Below are 13,500 nucleotides of genomic sequence, written 5' to 3'. Positions count from 1 at the left end.
GGTCGGCGATGAATCTGACTTGTCAAAGTCAGACAAGCCACCTTCAGGCAATGAATCTGACAGGTTAAAATCAGACAAGCCATGTGCAGGCAATGATTCTAGTTTGTCAAAACCAGAGGAGCCTGGTGTTGAGGTAAAAAAGGAGAATTCGGGTTTAACAATGGATGATGCAAATTTTCCACCATTGTTGAACAAGAATTCAAAATCACCCAAGGATCGTCAGGCTTGGGTGAATCTGTTCAAATAGAAAAGCCTGACTTGCTGGAGTTCCCAGGTTGGTAAGCGTGGAATATGAATCGGCACATTTCTTGAGAAATTTCACTCTGGTGATTTTTCGCCTTACATGTGGTAAATCAAGGACATTAAGTTATACTTGATTTTCTAAAAATAGTGTTTTGAGACTTAAAACTGAATCTGTAAAATCTGTCATGTGTATGAAGAAAACAATGTGATGAAGTAACCCCGAACCTACAAATGATTGGTAAACAAACTAATTTTTCCGGAAAAACTATTTTGATTAAAACAAACTTAAGTGTTTTGAAATCATAATGGGAAAATAGTTTGTTGTGAGGGGGAGTTCTGATTGTTTATGCCAGGTAGATGGAGAATTGAAGTAATTCTCATCAAGTTGTCAAGTCTGTACAGTTTATTTCAAATTTTCCCAGAAAATCAAAATTGAAACATATTTTGATTTTAGGGGGAGTAAAAATTTTTAAAAAATTAGAAAATTTGAAAATGTCAAAAACATGAAAAATTCAAAAATGAGTTTTGCTGAAAAAAGAGGAAATGATAGAAAATCAGTGGACTACCACAGCATGCTAAAGATATGTAAAGTTTAAAAGTGATAAACGGTTTCACTAAAAAATGTGACGATAGGCTCAGCTAGACTAGTAGATTTGCGATAACGATACAAACATAAAGAAAAAGCCTAGTTCTAGTGGGAAACATGGTCGAAAGCATAGTACTTAGTTTTGTCCTTCTTGATTGTGTGCCTGCTCAGTAATCGCTGAATGCCAAAAGCATAAAAACTGGTTAAGTCTGTGAACTTTCACAACTTTGTTGAAAATGACACTGTGATTGTGTATTTCTTTTTGCAAAGATTTAAACTTGTTTTATTTCTTTATTTTGTTTAAGCATTGGACATCCTCTGCGTATACGTGAGTATCGACCTGGATGTTAGTGCCTAAACGTTCTGCTTTATTTTCTTTGGTGTTTCGTTTAAGCTTTGGATCACCTCTGCGTATACGGGTGTATCGACCTGGTGGTTAAAGCCTAAACAACTTCAACTTGTTTTATTTTTCTTATTTTGTTTAAACATTGGACTTTCTCTACGTATACGGAAGTATCGACCTGATTGTTAATGTTTAAACATTCTGCATTATTTTGCACAAATCACAATTGATCAAAGTTTAAAGGCATTACTTGAGTCAGTGTATTGCATGATGAGGGGATATGCTGAGATCGTGGGGTCCATTAGAATTTAGTGCAAAATTAATATACCTAAACGTATCGGTAAGCATTTCGAAAGTTTTAGATTGAGTTTAAGTGGACAACAATATCGTCAATCTATGTGAATCGTTTAAAGCTGAAAACGAATAAAAGCTTAATGGTGCTTGTGATGTGTCTAAAAACTGATATGATTCTCTTTCGCAAACTCACAAAAATAATGATGTACATATTTCGTTTATGCATTTAATTTCTGTTATAGCATTCTGTTATAGCATTTATGTTTCATATTTTGAAAATCCAAAAAGATTTTCGACAACTGATGTTGGAAAACTGATATTCAAAATCTCAAAGGCTAAACATGATGAACAGATGGTTTGGTTAATTGGTTTAAAATGTTTAAGATGATTCATTAAGTTGAATCAGAATTTGGAATGTTTTAAATTTTTGATCAATTTTAAATGAAAATGATTTTCAAATGTTTAGTTGATTCATTAAGTTGAATCACAACATTGTTTGTTTGTAATAGAGTGTTTGAGATATGTAGGTATCTGATCCTGTTGCTAAGGAAAGCCAGGAGATGCATCAGAACCTGAGAAAGAGCTTAAACTGAAAAAGCCAGGATTTGATTTCAAAGGTAATAACAAATTCCAGACAGCGATCCCAGCTTGATGCAAGGGGGAGTCTGACGAGAGTTAGAACCAGAGAAAGATCCGGGCACATGATTCCAGGAAGAGTTCCTGAAGAAGACCGATCAAGATTGAAGAATTGTCATGTTGAAGACTCTCACTGAAGATTCCGTCAACATTCAAGGGGGAGTCTGTTGGTGCAGTTGTCTGTCGACTACATCTTAGTTCGAGTCTTAGGTTAGGATTGTTTGTACAGTGCACAGAAATCAAGAAAACATGTTTTAGTGTTGATTTCGCTCATAATGACACCTGGTCATATGAGTGAAATCATCAACATCTTGATTTCGCTTATAGAGTCAGTTAGTGTGATTTCGCTCTTATGGTTAAATGTCTGATTTCGCTCTTGTGGTCTCTGTATCATTATGAGCGAAATCCCAGGCCTTTAAATAGGCATTTATGAGCGAAATCATATAGTAGCGGTCTTATTTCCGACGGCGAAGCTCCGTCGAAGTGCCTTCGCATCTGTAACAGCTTTCTGATCAATACAAGAGACAATTAATAGTGAAATCAAGCTAGACAAAGACTGAATCAATGAATTCCGCCTCTGATTCAGTCTGAGCACTCTTCTGATCGACTCGTTAGGTCATCTCGCGATCCTACAAGACTTGTAGGATCGTTTTCGGCTCTGAGTGAGTCGATCAGAAGAATTCCTATCCAAAAAAAGAGTCGGAAACTAATGCTTTGGTGCGATCTCAGCCGTATTCACTTTTAACTGTTGTTGTATTGATCACTGTAACGATTACAAGCTATGACAACACTTCAGCAGCACTTCGTGGCTCACCGGAAGACAACACCTACAACTGTCACTATGATTTCGCTCCACACTACACACATATATATAGGTTGTCTGATTTCGCTCCTAGGACACACATACATGTACACATGAGCGAAACCAGGAAGTTACAATAAGAGCGAAATCATGATCTTTAGCACATATGAGCGAAATCAGAACAATGGGGATTTCGCTCCAAATGACAACATGTCATTTGGGGCGAAATCACATGCTAAGACATATTCTTGATTCGCGTGCCTAGTTCTATCCTATACAACGCAAGACTCGATAAAAGACGTAGTCGACAGACGGATGCACCAACAAACTCCCCCTCGGATGTTGACGGAGTCTTCAGTGTCGAGTCTTCAGTTGTCAACCTTCAGTCTTTATCAGTCTCCGATCTTCCTCTGAAGTATTTGTCTTTGCAAGAATCCTCATTCTCTATCTTTATCATCAACAAACTCCTCTCTCTCGAATATTTAATCTTTAAACTTCATCAGCATCAGCAAATCCAGGATCAATACTGGCTTTCCCTGCTTTATCAACATTGTCTTTAGACTCCCCCCTCTCAATCTGCTGGAATCGTAGTCTGGAATTCTCTCATTTATTCTAAGATCGTTACCAGGCTCTCATCCATCTCAGAATCGTCACCTGGCTCAAATTTAGCTGCATAATCTCTACCCAACACATAAGTTTCTTTTAAAGATTAAACCTTTAAACTTGAGAAACTATGGCAAGCAACCTTTAATAATGATTTATACATTCAGGATCTTTTCCTAGATCTTATCATACAAACTTAATAGCTTCACATACTCTCTCCCAAACCTGTTCTTCAAGTTTAGCACTTAGAATTTTGAATATCAGCTTCTCAACATCAGTCATCGAAAATCTTTTTGATTTTTTCAAAATTTATGCTAAAACACACTAAAATCTTTTTGGATTTTCTGAAAGAAAGTAAATGCAGAAACGAAATATTTACAGACAATATTTTTGTGAGTTCGTGCAAGAGGATCATATCAGTTTTTGAGACATATCACCAACACCATTAAGCTTGATTACATTTTAAGTTCTAAACAATTCACTAAGATTGTCAGTATGTTTGTCCTCTTAAATTTTCACACAAAGTTCAACTGTTTCGAGATACACAATTAATGTCTTAATTACTTAAACTTATTCGTGTGTCCCACCACTTGAATATACTCCCGTATCCAGATCCCAATATTCAGTCTTACAGGTGAGTATACCACAAATGATATTTGTAAAGGGGTTAATTTGCGAGGGCCGTGAGAGCTCAGGTCGATACTTCCGTATACGCAGAGAGATGACGGCTTCGACTTTTGGTGTGTCCCCTTTAGAGGATCTTTTGTTACAGCAGCAAAGATTATCAATTTTATTGTTTAATCAGATTGCTGAGGGCGAGCTTATATTTCAAAGCATTTTGCAGAAAGCATTATCCGGGGACTAGGTCAGTATTTCCATACAGCAGAAGTCCCGGGATAATACCCCAGATATCACTGAGCATAAAGACCTAGTATCTCAGAATAAGCGACCTTTCAAACAAGATTTCAGGGGTTACCTATATATCCAAGAAGTTGTTAACCCACAGAATAAGCAAATTTGAATTTAGGTTTATATCTCGTTACAGTTTACTAAATGTGTAAAAACCTACTGACACATCCGCAGTGAGATTGTTTATCACATTTTGACTTTACATTTCTTTAGCGTGTTGTGATAGTCCACTGATGTACTATCATTTCCTCTTTTATGCAACAAAAACTCATTTTTCAATTTTTTCATGTTTTTGGCTTTTTCGAATTTTCTAATGTTTTTGGATTTTCTGAAAATTTCTTACTCCCCCTAAAATTCAAAAACATTTAACGAAAATGAAAACAAACTGTACAAAACATGACAACTGATATCGAATTGCCTCAATTCTCCATCTGCTTGGCATAAACAATCAGAACTCCCCCTCACAACAAACTATTTTCCCATAATGATTTCAAAACACTTAAGCTTGTTTTAATCAAAATGGTTTTTTCGGAACATAAGCTTTGTTGATTTTACCACTTGTAAAGTTTGGGGATCAATTCATCACTTTGTTTTACCAATCTTTTGAATGATAGTTAACTCAAGTTCAATTTAATGACCTTGATTGACCACTTGTAAGATCGACCTGGTTCAAATTCTGAACCACTTGTATCAATCACAAACATATAACTCAAACCTGCTTTTCAACCAATTACCATCTGTTGGTTGAATTCTCAAGGTGCCGATTCCTACTCCACGCTTACACACCTGGGAGTTCCGGCAAGTCCTGCTTTTCAAAACAAATTTTATAAGCATTTTAAAGAATGATGCCGATTCATGATCCGCGATTACCAACTTGGGATCTCCGGCAAGTCAGGTTTTTTATTCTTTGAAAAATATATCCACCCAAGCCTGACCTTCCTTGGGTGTAACAACATCTTCTTCTTCATCTTTTCTTTCAACAGACTTGTGAACACGTCTTTTAGAAGCATAAAATTCTTTGACACTTTTTGCCTTACCATTGACCATTTGTCCAAAGATATGTTTCACATTTCCGTTGAAAGTCTTTTCAACATCAAATTTCTTCTTGTCAGAATAAAATTGATTTGAAATTTCTGTTTTTCCAAGTTTCTTCATAAAATTTTTAGCACGCAACGGTGGAAAATTTTCATCATTCATAGTTGGAACTGATCTTTCAACCTTTCTTTCAACATGTGGCTCCTCTGATTTTGTGGAATCAGATTCATCACCAGAACTTTTACCTGAACTTTTCACAACCCATTTTTGATTTTCACATTTTCTTTTCTTTTCAAAGCACTCTTTGAACATTCTCCCTTTTCAAAAGTTGAATTTTCAAAGCCTGTAAACTTTCGGGTTGAAAGTTCAGTTTTCTCAACTACTTTCTCTTTCAGTTTACCAGAGACTTCCTGTTTTGGTTTGAATGTCTTCGGACAATCCTTAGCAACATGACCAACAGTTTTACACTGAAAACAGGTTCTTTTTTCAATCTTCTTTGGAACAGCATTCTTCTTCATGTCCTCTTGCTTCTTCGCAAGGAATTCTTGATTCGTCTGCTTTTTGAATGCTTGTTCTTTCTTAGCCTCTGTCGTTTTCCCTGAAACAAACACAGTTTTTGGTTTATATACTTTTTCATTTTTATAATTTTTTGGTTGATTAAATCCAAGACCTTTCTTTTTGAAATTACGATTATGGTTTGATTTCTTTTGGAAACTATAACCACAGTTGTAACCCATTTTCTTGTTAATTCTTTGTTGTTCTCTTGAAGTGTATTGTTTAGGTTTTCCGGAAAGATTTAAATCTTTTATTTCAGAAATATTAATTTTTGTGATTTTGAAAACCTTGTTAATCATTTCAAATTTAACACTTCTTATTGGAAAAGCTTCATCAGAATATAATTTGTCAGAATCTTTCAAAGTATATGCTACTTTGACCGGTTCGTCATTCAAATTAGATTTTGATAATAAAAACTCTTTATCATAAACCCGTTTGTCCTTTTTGATTGTTGGCTTTGACGCATCAGACTCAGACTTTGACTCGGGTTTGGACTCCAATTTTGACTCCTCACTGTCATCTTTATCCAACACCTGATCGACCACACTTTTTATCAACTTTGACTCATGATCAGTGTCGGATGACGTGTACGTGACATCAATATTTTCTGGCAAGTTATCCGACGGCCCAGACTCCCATTGTAAGTTAATTGCCTTTTTGACTCTCTCGGAATTTGGATTTCGAGGTGAATATCCATTATCGACCGGGGGCGGACATCTGTGCTAGATAACACTCGGTTTCTTACCAGAAATTTCCACTTTATCTTCCTCTTTTGACGTCTTTACTCCTTCAAACGTCTTCAATTCCTCCACGATTGGATAAATCCTGTCAACAACAAAAGTAGAACATGAGTAACTTTCTAATAACTTGTTGACTCTTTCAGTTTTGATTCTTTGTGTTTCCAGCTTTAATTCCAGCTCAGCACACTTCTTTATGTGAAAGTTGACATTATCAAGCTGTCCGATATATGCTCCTTTGAGTGTATTCATAGCTACAGCTTGTTCGCAGTTTGAATCAGTGTACTTGATGATCTCTCTGTTCATTGTGTTAGGATCTGGGGCCATCATGATAGTGTTTGTTTGCATAAAACGATTAATCAGAACATATGAAATGATATAAGTGCAGCGGAAATGAGTAGCAAACTTTGTAAACACAATCAAAGGAAAGTATAGATTGATAAACAATTGCTTTTCATTGAGTCAAAAGATTTACATAAAAGCAAAAGATTACAATGCAAGCTTACAATCTAAACTCCCCCTCAGCCTGATACACCAGAGTTGGTTGCACAAGATGAAAGGATGAATTGAGGAGAAGAACTCACTCAAAACGATCAAGTATAACAGTACAGAATACTGTCATATTTATAGGCAAACCAAACTACTGATGAGCTTCAGCTGATGTCACCATGATAGTGACATCTAACGACCTAACAAACTATAAACATTGTTCTATACAAACTACTGACATGTAACATCTGATAAGTAGTAAAAAGCAAAACTAAGGAAAACTACTGCTTCACGTTCCACTATTGTAGCCTGAGCACAGATGTTGAATCTTCAGTGCATTCTTCAAAGGTGATCAGTCTTTGAGAGAGCAGTGCTTGAGTCTTCAGCAGTACTTAGGAAACAGCAGTAGATAGAGCATCAGTGTTTGTCTTCAGCAGTCGTTGGATAATCATCAGAGTTTGGTTTATCAGTTGTTGTAGTTGAGCAGCACTTAAGATCCATCAGCTGTTAGATAACCACTGTCAAGGGGAGAGTTTTAGAGTAAACTTCTGCTTATTGTGAATCCATTGTTGTGATCAGGTTTTGGCTTTACATTATCTGTTCCTCTGATAGGGTTCAATCCCAACACACTGTATCATATGATTCTTTTAATCTGTTTATGTTGTGCAACAATTCATTGTTCTGTTTGATTAAAGATTCACAATTCTGACACTTTTCTGGAACTTAGACTGGTTCAGCGTCAACTTTGATCTCAAATTCTGGAACGTCTTGACTGGAAAAATTTATTCCTTCTCTTTCTCTCGGCTTCAGCTTCAGCTTTTAATCCCTCTTCCTCTTCTTCAATCTTTCTCCGTCTTTCTTTAGCAGCTTCCATTACTTTTCTGCACTTTTCAGCCCATTTCAAATCATAGGCATTTGCAATGAAAGCTTTAACATTTGAAGTGTCTTTGGTCATCTCTTTGGCCATGAATTCTTGGTCTGGGCAAAAATTGTCCCAACAGAAACCTTCAGCCAATTTTTCATCATCTTGTTCTGCCAAACACACTTTGCTATTTGTTGGAAGATATTTATCCCAGCTAAAATTGTCATATTTTCCCAAACAAGCTCTCTTTGTATCTTCAATCACCCTTCCATGTGCTGTTTGTGCCTGATGTGGTGCTTGCTGTTGCTGTTGATATGGCTGTGGCATGGCTTGATGATAAATCGCCTTTTTGTGATAATCATTGTTTCCGAAAGGATTCTGGGCTCCACTAGCTTCACGATTTGTGCACTCCCTCTTGAAATGCCCCTTTTCCCTGCAACGAAAACAAGTAACTTTAGATTTATCAAAACCTAAAGGTGAAACATGAGCTTCACGAAAATCATCTCGGCCTGTAATTTGTTTAAACTTTTCGGCTCGTCTCAACACACTGGCCATGCACCATTTAATATCCATAAGTTCCATTTCTTCAGCATCGATTTGATCGTAATCCTCTTTTGTGAGCATTGGATTACCGATCTTTCCGGCCACAAAACTACTATAGGATTCCAATACCATTCCCAACAAAGACATTTGATTTTTAGCAACTTCCTCAGAATAATCTTGATCACTCTCAAGATTTAATACAATATTGCATTGAAGTTTTCTTCCGTTCTTTGTTGCAGAAATGTTTGGATCGAATGATGAAAATCTTGTGCTGCTTGATCCCTAAGATTTCTTTTTAGAAGAGTCTTTCACACTGAAAGCAGTTTCAATTTTTGGAGAAAGATTTGTCGTTCCAGTAACACCACTCTTGTAATACAAGCTGATGTCCTGTTCTCCATCATAATTCTTCATCCTGGCGATCTTCCTCTGCTCCATCTCTTGAGCTTCCAGGTGTTTGATGAAATCTCCCAGTGTCATCTTTTTATAATCCTTTTTGTTGGATCTCAGCATCATCAGAAAAGTTCCCCAGATTTCATGAGGTAGTGCATCTGCAAGTTTTTCAATCAATTCATTAGTATCCTTTTTAGTACTAAGTTTCGACATATTTCTCACCAAGTTACAATATCTCTCAATAATTTGCTTGGTGTTCTCAGATTTCAAACCACGAAACAAATCAAATTCTTTCTTCATGAGAGACATTTTGTTTTTGAGCATATCATCGCTTCAAACAAATTTTGCTTCCAATTCTATCCAAATTGAATAAGCAGTTCCATCATGCTGGAGCAGTATCAAAATATCTTCTTTTATCGCTTGCTGAAGCAGACTCACCATCAATTTCTCATCTCTATATTTCTTTTTATCTTCAGTACTCATTTCTCTAATTGTTGACTCCTTATTATTCCTTGTGGGCCTTTCATATGGCTCTTCAGTGTGTTCCCAGGCATCCAAATGATATGCCTCAACCCAGTTTCCAAACCGTTGATACCACGCATTGTAATCATCAATATCCATGAGCTTAGGTGGTTTTTGAGACGTCCCGGTTTCATTTTCAAGGAAGGCACTCTGAGTTATGTTCATTGGACTAGCAAAGGCGTTGTAAAATTCGTTGTCCATTGTTTCAAAGTTCACAAGTTCACAAACTTTCAAGTTTAGGCAAAATTGAATTTTGAGCGAAATCAACCAAGTTAACCTTAGAGCGAAATCAGCAAGTTCTGTTCAAGCGAAATCCTAAGTTACACTGGAGCGAAATCCAAAACTGTTGTTTATGAGCGAAATCACACTTAAATTGTCCACAAGAGCGAAATCTCATTTAATGGTCCACAAGAGCGAAATTAGCTTGAATTTTGCAGCGAAATACCAACTAATCCATGATTTCGAGCGAAATCAGGTGTCAACTATGAGCGAAATTAGATCTTTTGGTCAATAAGAGTGAAATCAACTTTGAATTTGGAGCGAAATCCCCTTATGACGTCATCATTTTCACGAGTCACCACGAGCGAAACCTAAAAAATACTAATTTTTAAGTCGATTTTAGCTTTGAAACTTTCAAGGGTTTATTAATACGTGATTACGAGTGCTGTGTGTGAAATTCAGCCGATTTTACAGAGAAAAATTTTCAAGAATGAGAAAGAAGGTGTAGAAAATCAGAATATGCAGCTGAAATGGCAAGAACTCTTCCTCCTGAGTTCTGATACCACTTGTAGGATCGTTTTCGGCCCTGAATGAGTCGATCAGAAGAATTCCTATCCAAAACAAGAGGCGGAAACTAATGCTTTGGTGCGATCTCAGCCGTATTCACTTTTAACTGTTGTATTGATCACTGTAACGATTACAAGCTCTGACAACACTTCGGCAGCACTTCGTGGCTCACCGGAAGACAACACCTACAACTATCACTATGATTTCACTCCAGACTACACACATATATATAGGTTGTCTGATTTCGCTCCTAGGACACACATACATGTACACATGAGCGAAATCAGGAAGTTACAATAAGAGCGAAATCATGATCTTTAGCACATATGAGCGAAATCAGAACAATGGGGATTTCGCTCCAAATGACAACATGTCATTTGGGGCGAAATCACAGGCTAAGACATATTCTTGATTCGCGTGCCCAGTTCTATCCTATACAACGCAAGACTCGATAAAAGACGTAGTCGACAGACGGATGCATCAACAGATTCAAGGCCATTTTGTAAGCATTTCTCCACAAATCTTCTCTAATCTTCATCTCTAATCGTTTCTACATCATCTTCTTCATCAAAATCACACACAAACACTAACTTTTTCCTCGAAAATCACTGATTTGGACCTCTTGAAGGTGGTTTCCACACACTTTGTTCAGGCAAACTGGTGTGTGCAAGGTGTGATATGTTTTTATTGATATTTTAAGCCCATTTACACATTAGTCAAGTTTTAAATTTATAAAACATGATATTCTAATAACACTAAACACACATCTGGGCAAGTGCACCCATCGTGAGCGTAGTATAGCGTTGGTAAGATACCGAGGTCATCCAAGGACACAAGAGCTTTTAGTACCGGTTTATCCTCAATGTCTAATCAATCTAAAATTTTTTGGGAAAAGGTTTTAAACTTGAAAATAAAACTAAAACTGTAGAAATAAAAATAAAATAAAAACAGATAGACAAGATGAATCACTTGGATCCGAATCGCCTTATAAGTATCCTTTGATGATTTTCGCACTTTCGGACTTTTTAAGAGATTATCTTAGTTATAGTAGTAGGCCCCTCTTTTGAAGTTACGTTACCCTCAACCCAGTGGTTTTAGTCAGCAAGGATACAATCCCAAAGGGTCGGAATATTGAAAGATAATTAATTAAGTTATTAATGCGAAAAGTGGTAGGCCCCTCTTTTGAAGGTGACGTTACCCTTGGCTAAGTGTTTTGAGTCAGGATGGATACAATCCCAAGTAGCCGGTTTAATGTATTAATAGTATTTTACATATGAGGGGGTCAAGCCATTCACACCCCCACCATCCAATAAAAGTGGGTATTGAAGGAGGTCCTAGTAAGCTTGACCCAGGTCCTTGCAGGATCTATACACTGAACAAGGCAAGAACCTTAATAAACCATTCCCTTAACCCCTGACCAGGTAGCCAACATATCTCTATATAGACCGTAGAGATATGAATGGTGTAAAGCTTTTTCTTTATATAGACACTAAAGTAATGCCAAGATACCACAGACAAATGATAAAGAAAATTCACCTTCAACATAAGAAACTAGTTATTAAAGCCATTAATACAAAACTAAATAAAAAGTGCCGAAAGATTAAAAATCAAAAGTAATACATTAAAGACTTGTCTTCACCAAGTGATGTAAGAGAATTAGCCAAACACGACCTTTGATTGGCAAGAACTCTTATGATCAATCCTGGATCCCAAGACTACTACACACACTCTAAGGTTGATGATGGATGATGGTGGTGGAGTGGTGGCAAAGTGGGAGAGTAGTGGTTTGCCAAGTGATGCCTTTGAAATGAGCCAAGCACCCCTATTTATAGCCTGAAAAGAAGCCCAACCACGGCCCCGTGGCCATCATTTTCTCTTCCTTCATTAAATGCTTTTATCAGCATAGGGCTCCACACGGCCCATGTTCAGCGGGCACGGCCCCGTGGGCAGAAGTGTATCTGTACTACCAAGATTTTGCAAGATTCTGCATATCCGTGCTGAGCTGGGCACGCCCCTGTGGTGGGCAAAGAATCTTCCACAACTTTGTCTTTTCTACAGGTGGCTGACCACACCCCCGTGTCAAGTGGGCACGGCCCCGTGGTCAGTCAATTGTTTCTTGTTTTTGCTTTTGGGGATGCTGCTGAGGGGTCGGGCATGTCATGTTTATTTCTTTTCTTTGTATTTATGTTGGTTTTTGCTATATATTTGATCCTTTTGCTCGTTTAAGCTCATTTGGTCCTGTAAATTCAAAAGGAAGACAAAAACACACTTTTTCCAACATTAGTACCAAAAAAGGGTTAGTTTTATGCCTCATTTGATGTAATTTATATGTTACAGTTTGCACACATCAAATACCCCCACACTTGAATCTTTGCTTGTCCTCAAGCAAAACTCTTTAATATGTGGCTTTACACACCCAAATGGAATAGGTATAGGAGAAGTTTTGGGCTTGTCTTTGAGTGTCGGGAATCCAAGATCTTTATTGGGTTTTATTTTTATTTTATTTACAAACTTATTCGTCATGATTTATTAAGAACATTTTTTAAGAAAAATTACTTATTTGGGCATAACATGCCTCTTTAAAATTCCATTTATATACAAGTTCACATACCTCACGGGAGATCACTTAACACTCGGCCGAAGATGTATTTTTTTGTGGAACACTCGAGACCGGCATGGAACTTACTTCTACCATATGTAATGGGATTGAACCCTAAAAAGGAACAGTTGATAAAGCTAAAACTAGTTCAGATCAGTGGATTCATCATAAGCAGTTGTTTGCATCAGATCTTTCCCCTTGGAAGGGGCCCTAACATCTGGAGACCTATAAGTACTGCTCTTCACAACAACTGCTGATCACTAAATGTCACACCCCAAAAACGTCGCAGCAGAATATAAAACGTAGTGGTGATGGAAGTTGGTGCCCATTTATATCTTGTTGAACGATGCACTCATCTGTTGGACATTTAGACTTATTTTAAAACATAAGTTATTAAACATTACATTTTAAAAACCACGACACAACCACATAAGTTAAGTTGTCTTTGATCCTCGCGGATCTTATTACAAACGTCCCAGAAAGTTTAAAAGTTGCCCAACATTTTCAAATAACACAACATGCATCATCAAACACAAGATACGCCATGATTCCCGAAGCCGAACTTA

Source organism: Helianthus annuus, chromosome 3 (genome assembly GCF_002127325.2).
Source record: "Helianthus annuus cultivar XRQ/B chromosome 3, HanXRQr2.0-SUNRISE, whole genome shotgun sequence".
NCBI lineage: Eukaryota > Viridiplantae > Streptophyta > Magnoliopsida > Asterales > Asteraceae > Helianthus > Helianthus annuus.
The sequence above is the reverse complement of the archived record's forward strand: the minus strand, read 5'-3'. Positions refer to the sequence as shown.